General features: G+C 42.8%; 1 protein-coding gene across 2 annotated transcripts in view; it reads left to right on the forward strand.

The window, feature by feature from the left end:
• Positions 1 to 27,279, forward strand: part of CDH13 (cadherin 13) — a 1,187,477-nt gene that overhangs the window by 479,579 nt on the left and 680,619 nt on the right. The window lies entirely within an intron of this gene.

The raw sequence follows: 27,279 nt of genomic DNA on the forward strand, positions 1-27,279 counted from the left end.
CATATTTTTTCACATATCCACCATTTTCTGTGCTCTTCTTTCCTTTGTGTAGATTCTTATTTCCATCCGATATTATTTTTCTTTTGGATGAAGGACTATTGAATATTTCTTACAGTGAGGTTTTGCTGGTGATGAATTCTTTTGCCTTTTGTATATACATCTGAAAAAGTCTTACCTTTGCTTTCAATAATGGGAGATATCTTCACTGGATACAGAATTCTGAGTTGACACATTTTTATTTTTCTTTGAGCATTTCAATGGTTCACTCCACTATCTTCTGACTTGCATTGTTGCTAACAAGACATCTGCTGTCATCCTTCTCTTTTTCCTCTGTGTGTCATGTGTCTTTTTCCCTCCAGCTGCTCTCAAGAATTTATTTTTACTACTGATTTTGAGCAATTTGATTATGATAAAAAACATTTCGAGTGGAGAATCAAGGGAACATTGAAACAGATAAGATGTGAGTGCTGGGAAAAAAGGTTAATTGTGAGACTACACAGCTTAATCTAAACTAGCCATTTATTGTTTGAGGCCAATAATGACAGTCTCTTCAGGTACAGGACAAATGTCATGACAGAATGTACTTTAAAAGAAAAATAATAGCTAACATTTGAAGAATGCTATATATACCCATGTGTGTGGGTGTGTATATATACATATATGCATATATATGCACATACACACCCACACACACATATAAAGATACTGTTCATATATATAAGATCTAACTTCTAAGATATATAAGATCCTATATATAAGATTCTAAGATATATGTTACATAGAATATACATTTGAACAGTATCTCATACAAAGTGTGTTTATAGAAAGTAGGTGCTCTTTAAATGTTAACTGTTATGTAAATGTACACATACACATTTTATACTTAATCCTATGATGTGGGTAGTATTGTAATCCTCATTTTGCACATTTGTTTTTAAGATGGAGTTTCACTCTTGTCTCCCAGGCTGGAGTGCAATGGTGCGATCTCAGCTCACTGCAACATCCGCCTCCCAGGTTCAAGTGATTCTCCTGCCTCAGGCTCCAGAGTAGCTGGGATTACAGGCACCTGGCACCATGCCTGTCTAATTTTTGTATTTTTGGTAGAGACAGGGTTTTGCCATGTTGGTCAGGCTGGTCTCGAACTCCTAACCTCAGGTGATCCACCTGACTCAGCCTCCCAAATTATAGGTGTGAGCCACCGTACCTGGCCTACACATATTACTTCTAATCCTTAACAGCCCATGCTTCCACTGTTTTAATCCGTGTTTCTTTTGACTTTGAACCATTTTTGGCTAATTACTTAACCTACCTGTGTCTCAGTTTTTTCATTTGCATCATGAAGCTAATAACAGTAATTACCAAAATGCTGTTTTGAGTATTAGTTGAGATAATTCATTTGAAAAGTGCTTAGCATAGCGCCAGACGCAGGGAGAGACTGAGGAGGTGATACTGTTATCACTGTTGTTTTATGCTTTTTTCTGTCTGGGAGTTCCTACTTGGTTCATTCAAAGCATCCACACTGTCCTACAAAGCCAAGCTAGCATGCAGCCTACTGCCCTGATCATGCAGTCACAATCTCTGTTTCTGCTAACAGTCAGTAAACACAATTTAGCATCTCAACGGGTTTCATTGCTCCACATAGGCTCATTTAGACTTTTCAGCTAGATTAACTCATCACTCATTCGATTCATATGTTGTCTGAGCACACACCAGGTGCCAAGGACTGTTCTGGTTTACTAAGGATAGAAAGGTAAATAAGAAAGATAAAAGTTAAATCCCTGCCTCATGGATCTTATGTATGGGGGTGGGAGAGACAAACAAAAATAGAAATCAGTGAAATCTGTGGTATGATAGATGAAAACAGGGACACACATGCAAATAAAGCACCGAAGGGAAATAGGAAGTGTTGGGGATATCAGATATTTTGAATATCGAGATCTGGGAAGACTTCACTGTGTGGGCAGGATTATCTCACCCATTTCCGAAGAGAGGAAATTGGTGCTCACAGAGGGCGGTGAAGGTTTTCATTTCATGCAGCATTGGTTTAGAGACAAGACAGAAACCAAGATTCTCCAGCTTACAGTCCAAGACATATTTCTACAGCGGGCAGAAGCTGAGCCCTGTTTGTGCTCCTAGGTGGAAGGCAATAGTCCTGTAGCCCTCATCACCATTTCCCATGTCGAAAACTGCCTTTGTCTACCTTGTCTCAGTTCTTCTCACCTTAATAACCTACTCTTGCTGTATCTAAAAAGCTTTAATGATCCGCTGTCAGAAGAATTTCCGGCTAACTCAAGCCAGTTGAGTGGCACCAGGGTAAGACAGACTCGACCACACCTTCATACAAGCTAGAAACAGCCATGCCCTTAGGGCATACACTTGCAGTGCCCATGGGCATATGGTTGCAGAATGCAGGGTAAATTTCAGCCCTCAACCACTTCCTGCAAGGACTTTTGTGCAGCATACAACCTTTACCACCGTAAATGGAGCCTCGACACCTCCCCTGATGCATTTTTATATTTCACACATCATTTAACTAGTGAAAGTCGCATAATAGGTACTCAGTGAATCATGGATGACTGAATTCTTTCTCATTTTTCATTTCCTATATGACTGAGATCCTTTATATTTCAGTTCATGGTAAAGGACAAAAATTATTTGTCAAATATTGATTGAGCAGCTACTATATGCCAGGCACTGGTCTAGGCACAGGGGGTACAGCTGTGGAAAACTGACAGAAATTCCTGCATTTATGGGGCTTACATTTATAATATATATTTATGTATAATTTTTCTCTTCTTAATAGAAGAGTACATATAGATATGTATATATACATACATGCACATATACTGTATACTATATGTATATATACTTATACTGTATACTATATGTATATATACTTATGTATACATATACACATATGTACTTTGTATTATATATAGTATATTGTATACATGCTTATATACTATATATGTGTAGTGTATGCTTACTCTATGTATTATATATAGTAATATATATTTTTAGTATGTTAGATTGTTATGTTGCAGAAAAAAAAAAGAGTAAAATAAAGCACAGGAAGGGGAATGAAGTTTTAAGGATGTTTTAGAAATACTGGGTAGAGGCTGGGTATGGTGGCTAATGCCTGTAATCCCAGCGCTTTGAGAGGCCGAGGCACGTGGAATCACATGAGGCCAGGAGTTCGAGACCAGCCTGGCCAACATGGTCAAACCCCATCTCTACTAAAAATACACAAATTAGCTGGGTGTGGTAGTGCGTGCCTGTCATCCCAGCTGCTGGGGAGGCTGAGGTAAGATAACCAATTGAACCTGGGAGGCAGAGGTTGCAGTAAGCTGAGATCATGCCCCTGCACTCCAGTCTGGGAGGCAGAGTGAGATTCCATCTCAATTTTAAAAAAGGAAATCGTAGGTAGAGTGGCCAGGGCAGGGCTCATAGAGTCGGTAACTTGTGAGGAAAGGTCTGAGGAAAGTGAAAGAACTGCTATGGAAGACCGAACAAAGGCCCTAGGTTGTTCACATTCTAATCCGTGGAACCCATGAATATGTTACTTTATATGGCAAAATAGACTTTGCAAGTGTGATTAAGTTAAGGATTTTGAGATTTGGTTATTATCCTGGATTATGTTTTGGGTCCAATGTGGTCACCAAAGTCCTTATGAGAGGGAGGCAATGTGTCAGAGCCAGAAAGGGATTTGAAGATGCTACACTGCTGGCTTTGTAGATGGAGGAAGGGTCTATGAGCCAAGGAATGCAGGCAGCCTTTAACAGTTGGAGAAGGCAAGGATAACTTCTCTTGTACAGCTTCCAGAAGAAACACAGTTCTGATAACACCTTGATTTTAGCACAGGAAGATCTATTTGGGACATTTGACCCCCAGAAATGTGAGAAAATAAATGTGTTGTTTTAAGTCACTAAGTTTGTTAGGACTTGTTATAGCAGCCATTGGAAATTAATACAGCAATGTGGCTATCTAGCGGGAGACATACCCAGGCAGGCAGAGCAGCAAGGCTGCAGGCCCTGAGGTGGGGATGGGTCTGGTGTGCTCCAGCATGCCATTGTGCCTGGACCAAGCTGGAGTGAGTCAGGGGAGCTTGCAGTAACAGGGGCAGAGTGCAGATGACATGAGATTACATGACACACTCTAACCCAGAATAAGGACACTGGCTTCACTCCAGGTGCTAGGAGATCCTACTGGAAGCTATGAAGCAGAGGAGGGACATCGTCCAGTTCATGTTTTAACAGGACCACTCTGGCCACCCTGGGAGAGGGTGGTGAGGCAGAGGATGTAGAGGCATAGTCAGAAGCTGTGGAGCAGTTAGAAGGATTGTGCTACAATCCAGGAAAAGATGATTTTGGCTTGGACCAAGGTGGTGGGAGTTGGATAAGGGTAACAGGGTGAGAAACACTTATATTGTGAATGTATTTTGGATCGGGAGGAGCTCATTAACCAGAAAAGGATAAATTTGATACATATAGGTTGAACTGGAAGAGATAGTGAATAAAATTCCTTTGTTAATTAAACTTTTTTTTTTTCTTTTTTGAGATGGAGTCCTGCTCTGTCACCCCAATTGGAGTGCAGTGGCAAGATCTGAGCTCACGGCAGCCTCTGCCTCCCTGGTTCAAGCAATTCTCCTGCCTCAGCCTCCCGAGTAGCTGGGATTACAGGAGCGTGCCACCACACCCAGCTAATTTTTTGTGTCTTTAGTAGAGATGGGGTTCCACCATGTTGGCTAGGCTGGTCTCGAACTCCTGACCTCAAGTGATCCACTCACCTCAACTTCCCAAAGTACCGGGATTATAGGCATTAAACTTTTTTTTTTTTTTTGGAGACAGAGTCTCACTCTGTTGCCCCGGATGAAGTGCAGTGGAGTGAACTCAGCTCACTGCACCCTCTACCTCCCAGGTTCAAGCGATTCTCCTGCCTCAGCCTCCTGAGTAGCTGGGACTACAGGCATGTGCCACCACACCGGCTAATTTTTGTATTTTTAGTAGAGATGGGGTTTCACTATGTTGGCCAGACTGGTCTTGAACTCCTGACATCAAGTGATCCACCCACCTCAGCCTCCCAAAGTGCTAGGATTACAGGTGTGAGCCGCCATGCCTGGCTAATTAAACTTTTAATGTGGAAAGACAGCACATGCAGGAGATAAGAGGTAGAGTGGGTGATGGTCCAGACGGTGAGTGGAGTGGGCTGGGTTCAAATACTGGCTTCTTTACTTACCAGAAGTATGTATGTCCTTGAGCAGAGTGTTCAACCTTTCTGTGTCTCACTTTCTTCATCTGTAGTATGGGATACATCACAGAAATTGTGTATGAAAGGGGGAAAATGTTTGCAAGACTTATTGCCTAATTCACAGTAAGTGCTCTCTCGTTTTCTTTTTTCTTTTTTTTTTTTTTTTTTTGAGGCAGAGTCTCACTCTGTCGCCCAGACTGGAGTGCAGTGGCCGGATCTCAGCTCACTGCAAGCTCCACCTCCCGGGTTTACGCCATTCTCCTGCCACAGCCTCCCGAGGAGCTGGGACTACAAGCGCCCGCCACCTCGCCCGGCTAGTTTTTGTATTTTTTTTTTTTTAGTAGAGACGGGGTTTCACCGTGTTAGCCAGGATGGTCTACGATCTCCTGACCTCGTGATCCGCCCGTCTCGGCCTCCCAAAGTGCTGGGATTACAGGCTTGAGCCACCGCGCCCGGCCCTCATTTTCTAGAAGACATTGATTTTTAAAGAAATTTTCCTACTTGTAAAACAGTCAAAGAATTCAATATGAAGTATTTGTGGACAAATGAAATAAAAAATTACTCCTTTCCTGTGGGGAAAGTCCACAGAATAGCTGGGATGCTGACAAATTTCTCTTGGTCCCATAATAGATTTTTCAGAGCTTCGTTATCAAACAGTTGCTGTGTTTGCCAACGCTGACTTTGAAAAAGGAGACTGGTCCTTCTGTCTTTTAAAGAAGAATAAGTATTACATGACCATTGAATATTTATAACACTCTCTTCTCTTTTTAACGCTGTTGTTGTTTTACCATCCTAACATCAAAACCACTGGGCCCAGGGAAACCTTAGATGTGGGAGAATATCAAATATGGAACTTTTCCTTCTTTTTCCTGGTGGATCTGACACACCTTTGAACCTTTAAAGAACACAGTAATCAATGACGTGGGGATACGTGAGACGTTGCGTACATTATTGTGAAGAATTTATTAATGTAAACTGCATGGTGTGGAATAGAGGTTGGGGCTGAATGAAGATGTGAGGCTCTGTAATCCAGCAAAAACCACAGAGCAGAGAGAGGAGAGAGGCCAATGAAAGACACTGCTGATTCGGGACTTTGCTAAAGAGAGCCACATAAACGAGAGATGATCGTTTAAGTAGGTTAAGGTAACCCTAGTGTTTTAATTAAAATGTCTTTAGCAAAAAAGGAAGAAGAATAGTACTTGAGGTTTGGGGGAGGCTTCAATGAAAGAAGAAATTTACAAGGGGGAAAATGGTGTAATTTAGATTAAATATTGTGAATAATTCCTTCAGCAGAATAATGTTGAATTTCAATCATAGGAGATATTAAGAATTGGTTGAACAAAGGGGGCAATTGACTTTGGCGGTTAGTATGGGAGACAGCTTTCTAATTTTAGACTTTGCAGCCATAACATTAAGAAGCTAATGAACAGAAATAAGCCATGTAGATAAAACCAGGAGAAATAAGGATCTGAAAAATGGACCAAATCGATCGAGTTCTGGCAATGAGTGCTTCCTTTTCATAAATACAAGGACAGTGCTCTGCATCTTCTTCCTCTGTCATTTTATCTGAGAAAGGAATGTGCCATTCTTTTCTCTCTCTCTTTTGGCATTCCTTTTTTTAAATTTTCAGTTCCGGGGTACACGCCCAGGATGTGCAAGTTTGCTACGTAGGTAAACGTGTGCCATGGCGGTTTGCTGCACCAGTCAACCCATCACCTGGGTATTAAGCCCAGCATGCATTAGCTATTTTAAGGGGAGGATTGATTTCACCCTTGTTGGAAAAGTCAGTTTGGGGCCTGCTCTCCCCGGGATCACCATAAGATTCTACGTGAGAAGCTGAGTTTTCCTAAGAATGAAAAAATAAAAAGACCCCTGGTTTTGTATTTGATACAAAGTCAAGCACTGTTTTTCTCTGAGTCTGTCCTGGAATAACCCAGTGACATCCACCACCATCTCCATCTCCCCTGGAACCACCACATGTGAGGTCGAAGCTCAGTGCAGGGTGGCTACACCACCCACATCAACAGCCAGCACTCACTGCCTTCTGTCAGTTAATGTGGCAATTGGGCTGCCAGGGAGAGAAGAACAGTGTCCCTTCCAATCCGATGATTAAATGCCTCAGGTGTTAGGTAAAACCCCAAGGATTTTCTCTTCTCTGGGGCCACCTCAGGAGAAGGAAACTCAAAAAACTCCCTTGGGAAAAAGAAAAAAGAGCTTGCCATGTGATTTTAGATATCATGCATTAAATAAATACTACTTGTTAAAGTTAAAAAAAAAAAAAAGCCTGTATTTGCATGGTAATGGGACCTGGCAGATGAAACCAGCAGTTGATAGAAACTACCCCCAAATCACCATCTAACCTGTACTGAAGAATGACACACATAACGTACAACAGGCACCCATTGTTGTGCGTGTGTATGTCTGTGCGTATCTGTGTGTTATCAGGCAGGTAGTGAAGACCAGGAGGGAGAAAGGAGTGAGTCAGCGAAGATGGTATCCCAGTGAGAGAAATGACACAATGAAGGCGTGAAGTCACGATACAGTGTGGCATGTTTGGGCAACACAGATGTAGTTGGAACCACAAAAGTTGTGATCAGAGAAATGTGTTGGAACAGTGTCCTGCCTTTGAAAGGTTACATTTGTTGCCAGTGATGATTTTATTCCAGTGATGGGTGATTTGTCAATATGTTACAGGACTTTTAAAATGTTCATAGTCTTTCATCCAGTAACACCACTTTTGCTAATCTATTCTAAGGAATTCTCATTAGAGAAAAACAAGCAAGCAAATTAAACTCTACCCACAATGTCACTTTATTTGCCTTTTATTTATAGTAAGAAACAATTGGAAGCACTTAACATACAAGTAGGCTGGGCACGGTGGCTCACACCTGTAATCCCAGCACTTTGGGAAGCCAAGGTAGGTGGATCATGAGGTCAGTAGTTTAAAACCAGCCTGGCAAACATGGTGAAACCCTGTCTCTACTAAAGATACAAAAACATTAGCTGGGCATGGTGGCACGTGCCTGTAATCCCAGCTACTTGGAAGGCTGAGGCAGGAGAATAGCTTGAATCCGGGATGCGGAGGTTGCAGTGGGCCAAGATTGTGCTATTGCACTCCAGCCTGGGTGACAAGGTGAGACTCCGTCTCAAAAAAAAAAAAAAAACAAGCATATCAAGGGAATGGTTTATACATGTTGATACATCCACAGGCTGTATTGTGCAGCAACTAAAATTGTGTTTACAGAATCTGTGACATGGGAGGAAAGAAAACTTGGGAAGCATCATTAGTTTCAAAAACCAAAATACAAAGTTGCTCACAGCCTTCCATTTCAACTTAAGCAAAAAGTGTATTACAACCTGGAAGGAAGTCAACTAAAATGCTATTCTGTTTGTCTGATACAGGATTGTAAATAAATTTACTTTTCTTCTGTGTTTTAATATATTTTTCGGAGTTTCTCTGATGAACCTATTCTATGTGGAAGAATTGTTTTTAGTAAAAGTATAATCTGGTGTGGCAGTATGAGCCCAATATATAGGCCATCCCTCCTACCAAATGCTAAGCTAAAACTCTGGGCAGACACACACTCAAGTGCATGCAGGCACACACCCCACACACAGACACACACTCAAGTGCATGCAGGCACACACCCCACACACAGACACACGCTCTAGTGCATGCAGGCACACACCCCACACACAGACACACGCTCAAGTGCATGCAGGCACACACCCCACACACAGACACACGCTCAAGTGCATGCAGGCACACACCCCACACACAGACACACGCTCAAGTGCATGCAGGCACACACCCCACACACAGACACACGCTCTAGTGCATGCAGGCACACACCCCACACACAGACACACGCTCTAGTGCATGCACGCACACACCCCACACACAGACACACGCTCTAGTGCATGCAGGCACACACCCCCCACACACACACTCAAGTGCATGCAGGCACACACCCCACACACAGACACACTCAAGTGCATGCATGCACACACCCCGCACACAGACAGACACACACTCAAGTGCATGCAGGCACACACCCCGCACACAGACAGACACACACTCAAGTGCATGCAGGCACACACCCCGCACACAGACAGACACACACACACATTTGAAAACTGTGAAGAGCAAACCAAACCAGTTGGATAGGTGGATTGAAGGGAGTCAAAACTTGGATAAATGATTTAACTGAGGAGAGTTTCCTACCTTGGGTTATTTTTTTTCTTCTTTGGCTTTGCCTTGGGACTGGATTCTAGTCATACTGCAGGGGGCTGGCCAGGCAGGTAGCTAAGACTGCCATTGAATTTCCAACTTTCTGGCCAGAGAAACCAGGAAAAGGGGCCCCTATAGGGAAATCTTGAAAAAGAAGGAGTTCGTTGTTTGTGGTGGTGGTGGTGGTGATTCTCTCCTCAGCTAGTATAAATAGTTTGGTGCATAACAGGTGCTCAGTAAATACTTGTTGAGTAAATGAATTAAATTTTTGAGAAAAAAAAAAAAACATCTTGGAGATTGACGCACTATCTCCCAGGTAGACCAATGCAGCCAGCCTTCTTTCCAGTACAGGACAAGTTCTGTTTCTCCACTCGACACCAGAGGAAGTAGTTTGCATTTAGGAGCTTTTCATCTGAGCTTTACATGCTGGAGTCCTCTTCAGTGCAATGAGCATTCACAGTATGAGAGGCTGAGGAACTGAAAGCAGGTGAAGAGACAGATGAATTCTCTTTCTCACTGTGTATTGATTCTGGGGCATTTGCTTATTGAGTGGAATTTTAGGTGGGGTTTTTATTTATTTATTTATTTATTTTTACAATCACGTAACTCATTCTCTGCTCTGACTTTTTGTTCCTTTTTCTTTCTTTCTTTTTTTTTTTTTTTGAGATGGCGTCTCTCGCTGTTGCCCGGGCTGCAGTGCATTGGCGTGATCTCAGTTCACTGCAACCTCCGCCTCCCGGGTTCAAGCAATTCCCTGCCTCAGCCTCCCGAGTAGCTGGGATTACAGACACGCACCACCACACCCAGCTAATTTTTGTATTTTTACTAGAGACGGGGTTTCACCATCTTGACCAGGCTGGTCTTGAATCCCTGACCTTGTGATCCACCTGCCTTGGCCTCCCAAAATGCTGGGATTACAGGCGTGAGCCAGCGCATCCGGCCCCTCTTTTTCTTTTTAGCTCTTTCTCTTCCTTCATTCCCCAGGTGTGTAGTTAAGACCATGCTTGTGAAGTAACCACACAATGCACGTCCGCTATACACTGTGCTTGTGGCAATGGAGGAGGAAAGGACCACAGAGGAAGGACGATTATTAGGTGGAAAAGCCAACCCTGTCCACGCCCCACCTGTGTATCTTTGTGTTGCAGAACTTTCTCCTTAGTTCAGCTAAAACTCAGTTCTTGTCAAACAACCAGGAAAGACTGGGCTCACAGCCATATACAAGGGTGAGAAACAGAAGTTATTGGACATAAAGGAAAAAATAACTCTCAGCAAAGCGAGAGAGGGTCCTGCTTGCAGGTCTCCTGCCTCACAGATTGAATCCCAGGTTACCACAGAAACTAGAGGCCAGGCTCCTCCCCACTGCAAAGGGCGCAGACCTCCTTAGGCTTCGCCCCATCCTACCAGTGCACAAGTGGACATTATTTAGGAAGAGTTGGTCGTGAAAAGGTGGGCTTCATCCAGGACCAGCAGTCCGGCTTTTCAGCCTTCAGGCTATTTTAGGCTCGAAGGCAGGGTTTTGCTGGGGACCCTTGGCTGTCTCTTGTCTGTATCTCTTGGGCTTTACAGTTAGAACACATCAGGCCAGTCTCTGCATTTCTTTGCCTTATCACAAGCCTAGAGAATGCGTACACATCCCTAGGAGAGTCCTCAGTAAATGACTGATGGGAACTGGAATATAAATCCCCCAGCTCCCTTGCCCCTCTGAGTCACAGGTTCTGCCCTGCTTTCTGGAATTCTCCAGTGGGAATGTGCTTGTTAATGCTTCCCTCATCGGCTCCCTTCCCCTCCCTGCCTCACTTCCTCATTCTCCTACCCACATTTCCTGAGATGACCCACTAATAAAGTACTTGCTGTCAAATCCTCATCTGCTCCTGGGGAGCGCAGACTAAGAGAATTGAGGTCCTGGTCGTTGTGATTCTACTGTCCAGTGGACTCACATACAAAAAGGAAACCAGAAGTCATGAGGATCCCTCAGGTGGCCTACAGTAAAGCAGGGAAAAGATGAGGATCATAGCAGGGAATGTGGTCATAGGGAGGGAAGGGATGGATTCCTGGGAAGTTTTCCCAGGTGGAATCTATGGGACTTGGCAACCCCCCATGGGTACAGTATGGTGGGAACCGAAGAAGCCATTCATATGATGCGAGTGCCTTACCCCTCAACTGCTGAGAAAAGGGAGGCAGGAAACCCCATGACTTTGGAAGGGGTCAGTGGGAAGGGCAGCATTTTCAATTAAGTTTAGGACATGTTGAGTTTTAGGTGCCTGTGGATAGTCATGTATCATTTATGGTGACAGTGCCATGGGGAAGGTACATGTCAAACACCTGATAAATACCCACTGAATTGAAAAGAATTGTTTTTCCAAGTGCAGGATTTCTAACAGGGGCTGTCTCAAAGGCTAGCCAGACATTTATGATGTCAGGCAGATGAGGGAAGCATGGTACCTGGATCACATGTGCTCACGTCTAGAATACATGCTCAAATTAACACAGCTTTGGAGGCAGGAGTACATATGTGTGTTAGAAAAACAAGCCCATCTGTAGAGTGCTGCAACATGCCTCCAGGTGGTCACAGGTAGCTATTTAACATGCATATGTTATCAGTGCCAGAGCAGATAGAGGGAAACTGTATCCATTATACTCTCATCGCCGTCACACGTGGTAGAATGGACTTCCGACTAAAGAATCTAAACATGTTTAAAACTTTTTTCACCTCCAGTGGAACTAGCAAGTCTTGATTTGTGTTGTTATTGCTCCTGCTAGATTCATGAAATATTTCAGTGGCGACTGCATCTTGGAAGTGTGGTTTGGCAAATTTTCATCCGAAGCATATGTTTTTGTTTTATTTTTTAACTAGCGGTTCAAACGTGGGAAAGTTGACATTTTAGAGCAAATGGTAGAATACGTGGGGTTATTTTCTGTTGCTGTTTCATTTTTAGGTTCAACTTTTCAAATATAGAGCTGGATTAAGTCTAACAAGTAGCAGAAAACAAAGTCTGTTTAAGTAAATATGTTTTCAGGATGGTCCCTTAGCTCCAAGAGGGATAGGTCAAAGGCGAAGACAGATCCCAAGCTTTTGCTTAAAACCATTCGATGGCTGGCTGGGCTCAGTGGCTCAGGAGATCGAGACCATCCTGGCTAACATGGTGAAACCCCGTCTCTACTAAAAACACAAAAAATTAGCCGGGCGTGGTAGTGGGCACCTGTAGTCCCAGCTACTCGGGAGGCTGAGCCAGGAGAACGGCGTGAACCCAGGAAGCAGAGCTTGCAGTGAGCCGAGATTGTGCCGCTGTGCTCCAGCCTGGGCAACAGAACAAGACTCCATCTTTTATAAACAACAATAACAACAACAACAAAAACAAATAAACAAAAACAAAACGAAGCAAACAAAAAAAAAAACATTCAGTGGCTTCTTATGGTCTTGAGGACCTCAAATAATCTTTTGTAGATGGATGAGGTCTGGCTTCTCCTGCCCTCCATCCTCTTCCAGAGCTTCTTAGAGCCTTACCCTCTGCTCCAGCTCTTCTGGTCTTTGGTCGTCTTCTGCCTCTGAGCCTTTTCTCATGCCGTTCCCCAAGCATAGAACACTGTCCCCTTCCTGACTGCCTCTACCTGAATAAATTCTGCATATCTGCCAGTTCTTAGCTTGCCAGTCATTTCTTCCAGGGGTGACTTAGGTTTTTTTTTTTTTTACATGAAAAGTAAACAAATTTTAAACACTCTTCCTTTCCAGTCATGTTGCTTACCCTAGGTCCATACTATACAAAAACTTGCACATCTCACTTTCTGATCATTCCATCAACTGCTGCTTCTTTAGAATACTCAAGAGGCACTTATGATGTTTAATTGGCATGTCTGTCTTTCAAAATGAAAAGCTACAGGGTAGCTTGCGTTAACCACACAACAGCTGGTTTTGGTCACTTGGTAGGTGACAATCCAATAACCATGACCAACGAGGATTTGACAAGGGATTTTATGTCTTGCAATGAGGAAAAGCACTGGAGAGAGTTCCCAAAGCGGTGCCTCCCAGAACACAAATGAAAACAGGGCTTTTACTGGGCTGGCGAGCTCACTGTATGTAGAGGTGGAGTAAAGGCAGCACACGCTCATTCAACGATCATGCTGCTACATACTTCTACATACTTACTGTCTCTACATTACTCACTCATGTATAAGCAGTGGTGAATAAGCTCCTCCCAGGGTGCCGTTTGTAGTATGGTCATATAGATAGATAACCAAAGTTCATCTCCAATTCAGACATCTCTGGATCCAGCTAGCTTTTGTTTTGACAGGGTGGGGCTTCTTTCTGAAATTTTTGAAACAACAAAAACCAAGGTGCAAACAGTTACAAGTGGCTACTTCTTCACAGTGCATACCCCAAAACCTTCGGAACCTGGGACATACCCCCAAAACCCTGGGACCTTGGGTTAGACTTGGAATTTTCCTGTTTTCTTGTTACTCAGCAACCACCACAATGCCTGGTCAGTGGAAAATGATCAATAAATATCTGTTGGCTGGATACATTAACCCCTACATGTATGTATGAGGTTGTTGCAAAAGTCATGGCGGATTTTGCCATTGCTTTTAATGGCAAAAACAGAAATGACAAGGAATAAAATTTGCCTTCAATGTGCTTATGATCTTGGGAGGAGCAGAGTAAAAACATCCCTAACTTCTATTGATATAATATCATTGGATAGTGCCATGATAGAAGAATGTCCAGTGTGCAGGGAGAATCTAGAGAGAAAATAAGGTGATTGCACTTAAAGTAGAGAGTCAGGGAAGACTTCCTGGGTGAGGTGACATTTAGACTAAAACATAAATAATGTTGATGTGTTTGCCAAATGGAGGAGGCAAAGAAGGATCATGAGTGAAAGCACGATGTGTTTGAGGATTTGGAAGTCGATCGTGAGGTTGTGGCGTAGATCACATGGGAGAGAGTTGCTGACTGTTCGGGAGAGCAGATCATGGTACACTAGGACAGTTAGAGTCTCCACTAGAGCATGTGAATGACTTAACATAAGGGAGTGTCATAATTACATTTATGTTTGATCAGAGCACTCAGGCAGTGGACTGGAGAATGGAGTTGAGATGGGACGCAGGGAAGCACTTGCTGTAGCCATCGTAAAAACCTAGGATCATATCAGTAGATCATCATAACTTGACTTCAACAAGAATTCATAAAAATAACTCCTTCTCTCTATTTCATAGTTTCATCATTTTATGGAATATCAAAAACCTAAAGAGAAAGAGAAATAAACTATATGAACTTCTCCCTGATGAAGCATTCAGTCCTGTTTTCCTGGATCTCATGCATGTTAAATGCATATTTAGAGCTAAGCCACTATATCAAGGAAGTGAATAACTCTTATTCCTTAAATATCAATATGTGCACAAATTTTCTTATACACACTTAATTTTAGTAAAACTTCGAAGAAATATGTCTCCGGAGTTCTAGGGCTTTGTTCCATTTTTGGAAACAGTAATTTTAGAACTCTCCGCTTTGCTTTACTTTTTCTTTTTACCTACCTCTGGGTTTCCTTTTTGATTTCTATACCTTTGTGTCTTCTTTAATTTTTGTTTCATTTATTCACACATGCAATCGTTGTGTATTTGGTCTAGGTATCAGTTAGAGCAAGCTAATTACTCTAGCAAACAAGCAGTTAACAACAAACGAATCCCCTTGGCAGGGAACTGCACTGTGTGAAGACATTCAGGGATCCAGGCTTCCCCTGTCTGTGGATTCCACCTATCCTAAAGCATGCAAACAGGATTTGAGAGGGAGACAGAGACAGAGACACAGAAAGACAGAGAGAAAAAGTGAGAGGAAGTTCTTGGTGATTAGATATTTGTGTTTCTATGTGGTATGTGTATGCACATGTGGTATTTTTCTATTCGGAGGGCTTCATGTGTTTTTAGGTGTTTGTGGGTTAGGAGTTGGAAGAAATAGCCAAAAAGGAGGTGTAATTAGCCCTTTGTCTCTTCGTCTTGATGGGTAATGTGCTTACTTCCTTTTTGTTAGTTTCCTCATAATATTATAGCAAATGCCTGTCTGAGTGTATGATGTGTGTATATTTTGATTATTTCTCTGCACTGTGTTCCTAGAAGTTAAATTACTTAGTCGAAAAGCATGAACACTTTAAAGAATATCAAACATAGTTACATTTTTGTTTTTCAGTAAAATATCTGTACCTTTTTCTTTAGCATCAATGTATCTATTTACCAGAACTTCATGAGCACTGTGCACTTTATTTTTTAAAAAATATTTCTCAACTTTGTAGTGAACATATTTGGCTATTAGGATAATTTCAGGGTATTTGAGAAGGAACTTTAAGACCAACTTACAAATTACAGCACTTATAAAGGAGGAAAACATGTGGAACCCATGTCCAGTACAGACAATTCTGGGAACTGGTGGTGTTTGGGGGGCAGAAGTTACAAGGAACGCAAACGCAGGGAGCGTGAGCCAACACCAGATTGACTTCAGACAGCTGACGCTATGGTATGAAGAAGGGGGGACGTCCATGCAACTCCAGAAAACAAAACCAACACCCCCGCGGTAGATTTTGGTTTCACAAAAGGGATAATTTTCTAAACATTTTCTAAATTTGGTTACTTCACAAAGCATTGAGCACCCCAGGATAAAAGAATCCAACTGAGAGTGGCAGTTTTACTCGTATTAGAGAGAAGATTGCTCTATTAAAGACGAAATCAAAGTGGAATCACCGACATCCTACTCATTTATTTATTAGACACAATCATGGAGCAAATACTCTGCACCAGCTCCTGTGCTAACTCCATTACCTGGATTACTCAAATTCTTACAATACTCTATATTTCATAATTTCTTTAGTAATATTTTAAGTGCTTTTTAGACACCTGCTCTATGCCTGTCTTGTGCTAGTCACCAGGGGGCGCAGCGGCGACCAGGAAGATGTAGGGTCAGCCCTTATGGAGCTGGGAGCCTTGCGTGGAAGACTAGCACTGATGACACAGTGGCACTGAATGAATGTGTGATCAGAAGCTGACACAGGGCTCTAGGGGAAAAAGGCAAAGTGCAGCCAATCCTTATAGCAAAAGAGACTGAGGAAGCCTAGAAGTGGTGCTTGAGTGGAGAGTAGAGTGTTGGGTGGGGGGTTAACCAGGCAAAAGAGGGGAGGGGCAAGAAAGGAAGTCACAAGGTGAGAAGCCCTCAGACAAGCACCTGCAATTGAAGGATCTGAAGAGGGTGCGTGCAGCTGAGAAGCAGAGCCAGGAGCACAGTGATAGCACCTGAGGTCAGAGTCGTCCGCAGGAGCCAAGCCTGCTGGATCTTCCTGGCCTTTAGCAAACCCAGAGGCTTGATCCTTTGGCAAGGGGAAGCCTATATACCCTGTAGGCTTAATGAGGGGGAGAAGAATGTTTTCAAAAGATCTCGCTGGCTGCTGGAGAGAGAACATCTGGAGTTAACACTCCAATTTCAGACTCCCCTGATGAAACTTGTTACTACTTTTCTCCACTCACTTCTTTGGGCAAAGCGATTTCTTTTCTACCCAAAGTGTATGTAACAATGGAAATGACTGAGATATTCATTACATTAGGAATGTAATGTAATGATTCCTAGATGGTGATTCAGATGATTGGTTATTGGACCTTCTATGCATTTTTTAGTTTAATTTTGAGATTGGCCATCCCCAACGCCTCTGATGTATGCCTTTCATTACTGGAGATGCTGTTTCTGACGTTGCTGGCTGTCCCTACTGAAAAGGAGGCATGCATGAAGATGCAAGGCGACAATGGCTCGCACCCAGTTCTCTTGGCTGTATGGGGGCCATTGATAAGCATTGAGTGGTGTGATTTACAACAACAACAGACTGGCTTGATGCCATCCTATGAATCACCAACCATCATCTTCTCTGACCCTTTAAAATGAGTTCCCTAACACCCTCTGCCATAAGACGATATGAAGAACTAAACAATGGATAATTTCTATGTCACCACATTTTATTGTCAGCATAACTCTATACAGTAAATCTGCAGTGGGTGACTTCGTTTTGCTGATATTTGGCCTCTAGAATATTGGGAAAATAGATAGATGGAAATTTAGTAAGCTTCTATGTTGCCTCTCCAGCCTTTTAAATTTGCTGCCGAAAGTTGGATATTTGTTGGGTTTTTCTTCCTTAAGTAGGCAAACTTCAGCCCCAGGAGGCAACGAAGCAAACTTTTTTTTTTTTTTTTTTTTTTTTTTTTTTTTTTTGAGGCGGAGTCTCGCTCTGTCGCCCAGGCTGGAGTGCAGTGGCCGGATCTCAGCTCACTGCAAGCTCCGCCTCCCGGGTTTACGCCATTCTCCTGCCTCAGCCTCCCGAGTAGCTGGGACTACAGACGCCCGCCACCTCGCCCGGCTAGTTTTTTGTATTTTTTTAGTAGAGACGGGGTTTCACAGTGTTCGCCAGGATGGTCTCGATCTCCTGACCTCGTGATCCGCCCGTCTCGGCCTCCCAAAGTGCTGGGATTACAGGCTTGAGCCACCGCGCCCGGCCAACGAAGCAAACTTTAAATGTCGCCCCAGGTACTGCAAAGCTGCCTGAACCATGTGTTTGATTGCATACAAAATGTGAATTGAGTAGCACAGAACCGTCCTCCCAGCAACTTTCTAGCACAATGAGATCAGCTGCAAGAGTGGAATAAATTGGAGATTGGCTTCTGCAGTTCCATTCATTTGCAAAAATTTGCAGACAATTAAGCTGTCCCCCTGCAGTACAGGTAGCCCCTTTGAGCCAGGGGCTGGAGATGTGTTCTCTCTGGGAAAATGTTAAAGATGTGATTATCTAGTTATACCTGAGTAAATGGGTCAAAAGACCTCTGCAGCCAAGCACGGACCTCCTTGAAAAGGTAGTCTCCAGCAGCAACCCTGGGGAGGTTTATAGCAAAGTGTTTTTAGAGCAGATGGTTCTGGAGTGACAGAGGTCAAAGAGATGAATGACTGGAGATGAGTCTCTTACATCTTTTAACCTCAGGAACACAGCCATGGTGGTTCTGCCAGCAAGTTGTTGAATGTATTAAGTGAGATAATAGTATAATATATTTAGTAGTGTGACTGGCATGTAATAAATACTCAATAAATGACAGTATTTTCTATGGCAGACTTGGTGAATCCAGGACTAGCATCCCAGGCAAATCTTAGGGTTATGAAGGTTAGAAGGAACCAGGTTATATCATCTTGAGTCTAGAATATAAGCTTCAAACCCTTCAGTGGAATAACCCTCAGGTCCTTGAACTCAAACCCAAAGCATCATGTCTTTGCGTGAAGCCTGCAAAGGCTCCCTATTGCCTTGAAAGCAAATCCAATCTTCTTACCTTGACTTACAAGCCTGTCCATAATTGGGCTGGGCTGACTGCATGAGTCTCACCTTTCACTGTTCTCCTTTAACTCCCTGACTGCCAGGAAGACGTATTTCAGCTTCTGCAATGCTTTGTCTTGCTAAAATATCTCCTCTTAGCGAACAAGTTTGTCCAGAAGTTATGAAAGTAGGAGAGGGAACAAAGATGATAGAGGCTTGTGGTTTCTTTATAGGTTTTTACTGTTTTTCCCTATCACTTATTCTATGATGCAAAGCCAGGGTCCAAGAGGGCAGAAAGAGGGAATGAGGACAGGTGAATTATCTGGACACTCTTTGCCTGTTTGAATGTCGGCATATATAGGAGATCCTCCAACAAGTAGTCAGCCCGGGTCAAGCTGCGTCCAGATGGCCTTGTGTTCAGGTGTGCAGGAAGTAGGATCATTCCTTTCAAACCTCACCAGTTGGCTGTTAGGGAAGGCTTTTATGCCCTTTGCCGGGTGTGACGGAAAGGGGCAGGGACAGACAAAACTTGGAGTGCAGTCCCAGCTGTAGATTGCCAGTCTGGCAGACATAATGAAAGTGAGCACTTCTTCACTTTTGGGACACCCTTCCCATTTGGTCTCTCGACATTGAGCACCATGCTTTGGCAGGTGTCAGAGGTTGGCCTCCCGGGAAACAGACCACGCAACTGGGGAGGGGGTCTCAGCATCCACACCTGGCGGAGAGGGAGGTCAGGGGGATGGGGTAGGGAAGGAGGCTGCTGACTGCAGGTGCCTGGAGGCTTCAATCTTCCTGGGCGGCAGGGATGTGGCCTGGGATGTCCACTAAGCATGGTCCCACCTGGAAGCCAGGAGGCTGACCTTGACACACCCTTGACCAGTCACTGGATGGCGCTGCAGCCCTACCTGTTTAGTCTGTTCATCAACAATGAAAGAGGGTGAAGTTCATGGAAATACCGTGGGGATATATTGCATGGGTTCTTTTCGTGAAATGTCCAGAAAAGACAAACACATACAGCCAGAAAGTAGATTTGTGGTTGCCAGTGGCTGTCGTAAAGCGGGCTGTCGTAAATGCTAATGGGCATGAGGTTTCATTTAAGGGTGGTGGGAATGCTCTAACATTAGATGTGGTGGGGATTGCACAACTCTGTAAATTTTGTAATAATCATTGTGTTACACACTTAAAACGGGTGAATTTCATGGTGCATAAATTATACCTCAATGGTCCTTTTAAACTATTACGGGGAGAAGGGCTCCCGCCAGAGAAATTGACTCCAACTCTCCCTTTCCACAAATCAAATGCTCAGATTTGCATTGTAGGAGGAGCCTGAGTGTTCTCTGTAGGACAGTGTAGGTTCTTTAGAGAGTGCAGACCACTTTTACATGCAGTTTCTCATTTCATTCTGATAACCTAGAGGACAGGCAAATCACTGTAGGACAATGAGCACTGAGCCACAGTGAATGTAGCTTGTTATCCTAGGACCGACCTGGGAGAAGGAGGAAATCCAACTAATTTATTTATGTTTATCCCTTTAAGTCTCTTCTCCACACAAAGCAGCTATGATATTTTTTATTGCAACTGGACTCCTCAGCTCAAAACCCTTCCATGGCTCACTGCTCACGCGGAGTAAAAGCCAGGGCCCTGTCTATGGCCTGTGTGCCTCTCCAGGGTCTGACTTCCCTTCACCAGGCCCTGACTGTTTCCTTCCTCTCACAGCCCTCACCGTGCCCAAGGCAGCAGCTGCCATGCTGCAGCTCCGCCATGCCCAGCAGGCTCCTGCTGCTGGCAGTACCTCCTCCCCCTACCCACTTGGCGCATTCTTCCTCCATTCTCCACTGTCATCTCCTCGGTGGACCCCTTCTCGCCTCCGTATCTAAAACATCAGCACCCTCTCCCCCTGAGCATTTCCAGGCCTCCTCCCTGCTGATCTTTTCTCTTGAGCCACATGTGTTCTTCTCTTTCTCTTTCTATGGTTTCCCCCCTCTCTCTAGAATAGAAGCTTCATGAGGGCAGGGGCTTTGCTTCTTTTAGGCACCGCACCAACCCAGATGCCTAGGATTATACCTGGCAGGGAGAAAGGGCTTGATAGATACGTTTTGAAGAAATGAATGAAAGAATGAATGAATGATTTAGTTAATATGAATCTACTCTCTCGCTCCTTCTCATGTTCTTTTTTTCTTTCTCTCTTCCTGTTTCCCTTGGCCTCCACCCTCCCTTGCCACCCTCAACCCCTCCTCTGCCCCTCATGGTTTCAGGGGTCTCCCTTTTATTTCTCAAATATGTTCTTTGGGGCTGAGAGATATGGTGCTTCCAGATAGCATACTTGCTTTTAATGCACTTTCAATTTCCCCTGAGACTGAGAAACAGGGAGGAAAGCAAATGAGGTTTTAACCTCAAATGCCCTAAGACAGGAAGATGAAGACCCCGCTTAGCTGCATGAAACCAGAGATCTTTGTGTAGGGATGACAATCCTCCCCTAATAGAATCCAGCATGCGTGAGGCTCCCTGAAGACACAGCCCTGCCCCTTTGACGGAAGCAAGGCTGGATGAGGCTGCCGCAGGCCTGGGATCACCCAGGCTAAAGATGCTGTGGATCGCTGTCCAGAGACTGCTGTGGGGGGAGTCCCAGGAGATACACATGGTCTGGTGTTGGCGGCGGCCCCAGAACCTCACTCTCCTCTGCACACCTCTGCATGCCTGTGTCTGTTCCTGTGACTGAGGGGATTGTGTTCAGCACACTGGGAGTGCGAAGGTGTGGGGCGTATGTCCTTGGGTCTAGGCAGCTGGTGCCTGTCTGTTGCATGTGCATCTGTTCACGAGTGTGTGTGTTATGTGTGTCTATCAAATGGATTCTGGTGTGTGTGTAAACCCACATGTGTATAAGTGTGTGCCTTTGATGTCACAGAGAACATTGGACATCTGCACACGTCTCATGAGTCTGGAAAGCTGGAAGGGGCTGCGTGTCTACGTGTGTCTGTGTTTCGGATCTGGCCTTAGGCCACCCACAGCCGAATTACTCACACCTCACAGAGGCTGAGTGGCTCACCCTCATTTTCTCACTTCCTCCGTCCTGGTGTTAATAAGACTCATCCTTCGCTTTTCTACGGTTCTTTAGAGAGTGCAGACCACTTTCAAATGCAGTTTCTCATTTCATTCTGATAACCTAGAGGACAGGCAAATTATCTTCCTTTCCAGATGGGAAAATTTCCTTCAACCCCTCTGTGTCCTGCCTCGAGGGGAGCAGTGTTTGGCCTCCTCTCTGAGGCTGACATAGCCGCTGATTCTCTCCTCTCACACCTCCTGCGGGCATCTCTGCTCTCCTGCATCTTCATTCATTCACCATGGCGGGCCCAGAGAGTCGACATGCACATGGTGGCTTCTCTACAATCAATTCCTCGAGCAGCACCCCACCCTGTCCCTTCCAGGTGCTGTTTTTCAAGAATCAGAGCCTCCTGCTTCTTTTCTTGGTCACTTTAGATCCAGGGATTAGCACAATTGTGCTGGTTGCCATACTTCTGGGATGTGCTGTAAGAATCAAGGAAATGGACTGGCAGCTGTGGACTTGATTAGCTGGTGAGCTGAAAGGACACCAGAGGTAGGATGGGAACTCAGGGACCTGACCACTCTGGACACCCATGAGGACACAAATATCACCCATTTGTGGGTATGAAAACACAAGTAAGCACTTCATGACTCACTATGCAAAGTTCGTTATTGATGACACAGTATGCTTTGTCATTACTTTGGATACATTTAGACATAAGTTGTCATCATGAGCTGAGGCTATGTTTGCTGTAGAATGAAGCCCATTCACCAGTCCTTTACATATGCACAAACTTTACATCTTTTTAAAGTCTTTCCCTAGACTGTGCTCTCATCTGAGGCTCAAGATATATTTTATCATGAATGACATTCTGATATTACATATATTTTACATATTTCCTATTTTTGCCACCCTTAATAAACCAACAGAATCTTCATCAATGTTAAATACCAGTTTTGTGTAAATACAATGCACTGTAATTTTTTTTTTTTTTTTGAGACAGAGTCTCGCTCTGTCATCCAGGCTGGAGTGCAGTGGCAGGATCTCGGCTCACTGCAACTTCCATCTCCCAGGTTCAAGTGATTCTCCCGCCTCAGGCTCCCGAGTAGCTGGGATTACAAGCACGCGCCACCACACTGGGCTGATTTTTGTATTTTTAGTAGAGACGGGTTTTCACCTTGTCGGTCAGGCTTGTCTTGAACTCCTGACCTTTGATCCACCCGCCTCGGCCTCCCAAAGTGCTGGGATTACAGGCGTGAGCCACCACACCCGGCCAATGCTGTTTCTTTGTTTAGGGTCAGGTTCGTTTTGAGTAGTTGGCTTTTTTGTTTGTTTGTTATATTATTCTTTCTTTTTCTTCTCACTGTCTTATACAGAATCCGGTTTTCTTTGCCTGCATATTGAGTCTTTTTCACTACCTAGAGACCAAAGTGTCTTTGACTTAGTCTCTTTCATTGAGATTTTAATATTCTTCTGTGATCAGTATAGTGTATATAAAATGGAATGCCTTCAATATGATATTCTATATTTTCCTACATAGTTTGTCTTAAATACTCTCTGTGCTAGCTAGGTAAATTGGAGCGGTTTGTATGCAGCCTCTCTGCACTTTCTTCATTGATTAAGGAGGGATAAGATTTACTTGGCAGGTCTGTTGAAAATATTACAGGGGACTCATGCCAAGTGCCCAGTGCATTGGCCAGCATATGCTTACTGTAGCATTACTGTAGTAGTTTAGGGTAGTGATGGTGAGGGCAATGGAATGATGATGATAGTGGTTGGAACATGGTCTTCACAATTGCCTTATTGGTCATGGCCTAAGAGTATCTCCTACTAACAAACCCAAATGTAACTTTGTTCCTGTTATGGAACATTTAGGATGTTTTTCATGTTTGCCCCTTATAAATCATGTCTCACTAAACATCTTCCTTCATACAGTTTTATTCTTCTTTTGAATGTAGCCTTTGGATGCGTTCCTAGGAGTAAAATTACAGAGTGAAGGGATATGTACATTCATAAAACTCTCAATAAATAAATATTGCCCGATTGCTTTTCACAAGGGTGCTATCAATTTATACTCCCACCAAAATCAAGAGAATGGCTATTTATAGATGCTTTCAGATCCTTAGCTTATCTTGTTTCCTGTTTGAATTGAATTGTATTACGTAAATTTCCCTTTAAAACTATCACACACACACACACACACACACACACACACACACATGCACACACATTCTTTTGTGGGGCCTTGGGGGCAAAGATGAAATGAAACTATTATTTATCACATGATTTTGATAGGAACATGTTGTCAAGTTTCAGATGTTTACTTCTGATGATGCAGAAGGGAATTTTAATTAGGATGTGGCATTAAATAAGATTAGTTTGCGTATTGGAAATGATATTCTTTTTCAATTATCTTTCGGTCATCTGATCAGATCAAGGAGGCAGTCTCAGCTTGGTGCTAACACCCCTTTAACACCGCTCTAGCCCCTTTTTACCTGGAAAATGAAGAACTTTCCATAGGCAACAGTTTTGAGCTCAAATTTGATAGTGTCATTAGGTCTCCAGCAAGTTTATTTTTATGTTTTCCTTCTTTTTATGTAGAGCGATACTAACGTTTTATTTAAAATGATACAAAGTTTTCATTTTGAACACATTTAATGAAAAAGATGAGTTACACATAGAGCAAACACCCTGACAGTGTCACTCCAATGACTGAACTTGGAACATGCTACTTGGAGAGTGCATTCCAACAGTTACCCCACTAATCGTAATAATAGCACGTGTTCCTTGACAATACACTGAATACGAGTCTCCATAATGTCTGACATAGTTTGGGACTTTGTGATTGTCCCTTTATCCCTATTCATTTGTGAGTGTAAGGATCTTGCAGTGACCCATGAGGAGAGTTGCTTTTTATTTTTCATTTTGTAAATTTTTTTGAAGACTCTTACAAAGAATAATCATTTTGAAAATGCCTATCCATTACCCTAGAGCAAAATTCCCTATTATTGGGAGAGTATCTAAAAAAATATTCAAGGGGTACGAGTGCAGGTTTCTTCCATGCACACATTGTGTAGTGGGGAAGGGTGGCCTTTTAATGAACCCATCACCCAAAGAGCAAACATTGTACCCAACAGGTGATTTTTTCAGCTCTCGCCCTCCTCCCACCCTCCCACCTTCTGAAGTCCCCAGTGTCTCTTATTCCACTCTGCATGTTCACAAGTACCCATTGTTGAGCTCCCACTCAAAAGTGAGAATGTGCGGCATTTTTCTGTTTGAGTTACTTCACTTTGGATAATGTCTTCCTCCTTCATCCATGTTGCTGCAAAAGACATGATTTTATTCTTTTTTTTTATGTTTGAGTAGTATTCTATGGCTTGTGTGTGTGTGTATATATGTGTGTGTGTGTGTATATGTATATGTGTGTATATATCCTTATATAAATATATAATATATGTATCCCACATTTATATATAAATATGTATATTTGTTGTATATATGTATACATAATATATATACACATATATACCTATATGCACATTTATATATTATATACAAATATATATTATATATAAACATATATCCCACATTTATATATATTTATATTTTATATAATAATGTATAATAATACATAATTATATAATATTATGTATGATATTATTATATATTAATTATTATATATTATAATTATAGTATATTATAATTATTATATATTAATTAATATTATTATATATAATAATATATAATATATATACAAGATATAATATGTATTATATCTATAAATGTGGGACATATGTTAAGAATATATATACACACATACATATACACACACATATATATAATCCCAATTTTCTTTTTTTGAGACTAAGTTTCACTCTTGTTGCCCAGGCTGGAGTGCAATGGTGCGATCTTGGCTAACTGCAACCTCTGACTCCTGGGTTCAAGTGATTCTTCTGCCTCAGCCTCCTGAGTAGCTGGGATTGCAGGGATTACCAGCATGTGCCACCACGCCTGGCTAATTTTGTATTTTTAGTAGAGATGGGGTTTCTTCATGTTGGTCAGGCTGGTCTCGAACTCCCAACCTCAGGTTATCGGCCCACCTCGGCCTCCCAAAGGGCTGGAATTATAGGCGTGAGCCACTGCACCTGGCCCAACATTTTTTTTATCCATTCTTCTGTTGATGGACACTTAGGTTCAATCCATGTCTTTGCTATTGTGAATAGTGCTATGATGAACACACATGTGCAGGTATTGTTTTGATATAATGATTCCTTTTCCTTTGTGTATATACCCAGTAGTGGGATTGCTGGGTTGAATGGTAGTTCTATTTTCAATTCTTTGAGAAATCATCATACTGTTTTTCAGAGTTTGTACTAATTTACACTCCCACCAACAGTATATAAGCATTCTCTTTTCTCTGCAGCCTCACCAATATTTGTTGTTTAAGACTTTTTAATCATAGTCATTCTGACTGGTGTAAGATGATATTACATTGTGGTTTTTATTTGCATTCCTCTGAAGATTAGTGATATTGAGCATTTTTCATATGTCTATTGGCCCCTCGTGTGTGTCCTTCTGAGAATGTCTGTTCATGTTGTTTGCCCTGCTTTTTTTGTTTGTTTTGAGTTGGAGTCTCATTCTGTTGCCCAGGCTGGAGTATAGTAATATAATCTTGGCTCACTGCAATGTCTGCCTCCTGGGTTCAAGCAATTCTCCTGCCTCAGCCTCCCAAGTACCTGGGATTGCAGGTGCCTGCCACCATGCCTGGCTAATTTTTGTATTTTTAGTTGAGACCGGGTTTCATCATGTTGGCCAGGCTGGTCTCGAACTCCTCGCCTCAGGAGATTGGCCTGCCCTGGCCTCTCAAAGTGCTGGGATTAGAGGTGTGAGCCACTGTGCCTGGCCTGCCCACTTTTAAATGGATTCGTTTTTGCTGTTTGAGTTCCTTGTAAATTCTGGATAATAGTCCTTTGTTGGATGCATACTTTACAAATATTTTTCCCATTCTCTAGGTCATCTGCTTACTCTGTTGATTGCTTCTTTTGCTGCGCAGAAGCTTTTTAGTTTAATTAAGTTCGAATTGTCCTTTTTTTTTTTTTTTTTGGTAATGTTTGCTTTTGAGGACTAGGCCATAAATTCTTTGTCGAGGCCAATGTCTAGAAGAGTTTTTCCTAGGGTTTCTTCTAGGATTTTTATAGTTTCAGATCTTACGTTGAAGTCTTTAATTCATCTTGAGTTAATTTTTGTATATGGTGAACGCTATGGGTCCAATTTCACTCTTAGGTGTATGATTATCCGATTTTCCATATGGGTGTTTAGCCCAAAACCATTTATTGAATGGTGTGTCATTTCCCTATCATATGTTTTTGCTGACTTTATTGAAGATCAGTTGGTTGTAGGTGTGTGTGGCTTTATTTCTGGATTCTCTGTTCTGTTCCATT

The sequence above is a fragment of the Trachypithecus francoisi genome, unplaced genomic scaffold (assembly GCF_009764315.1).
Source record: "Trachypithecus francoisi isolate TF-2019V2 unplaced genomic scaffold, Tfra_2.0 Lachesis_group10, whole genome shotgun sequence".
Classification (NCBI taxonomy): Eukaryota; Metazoa; Chordata; class Mammalia; order Primates; family Cercopithecidae; genus Trachypithecus; species Trachypithecus francoisi.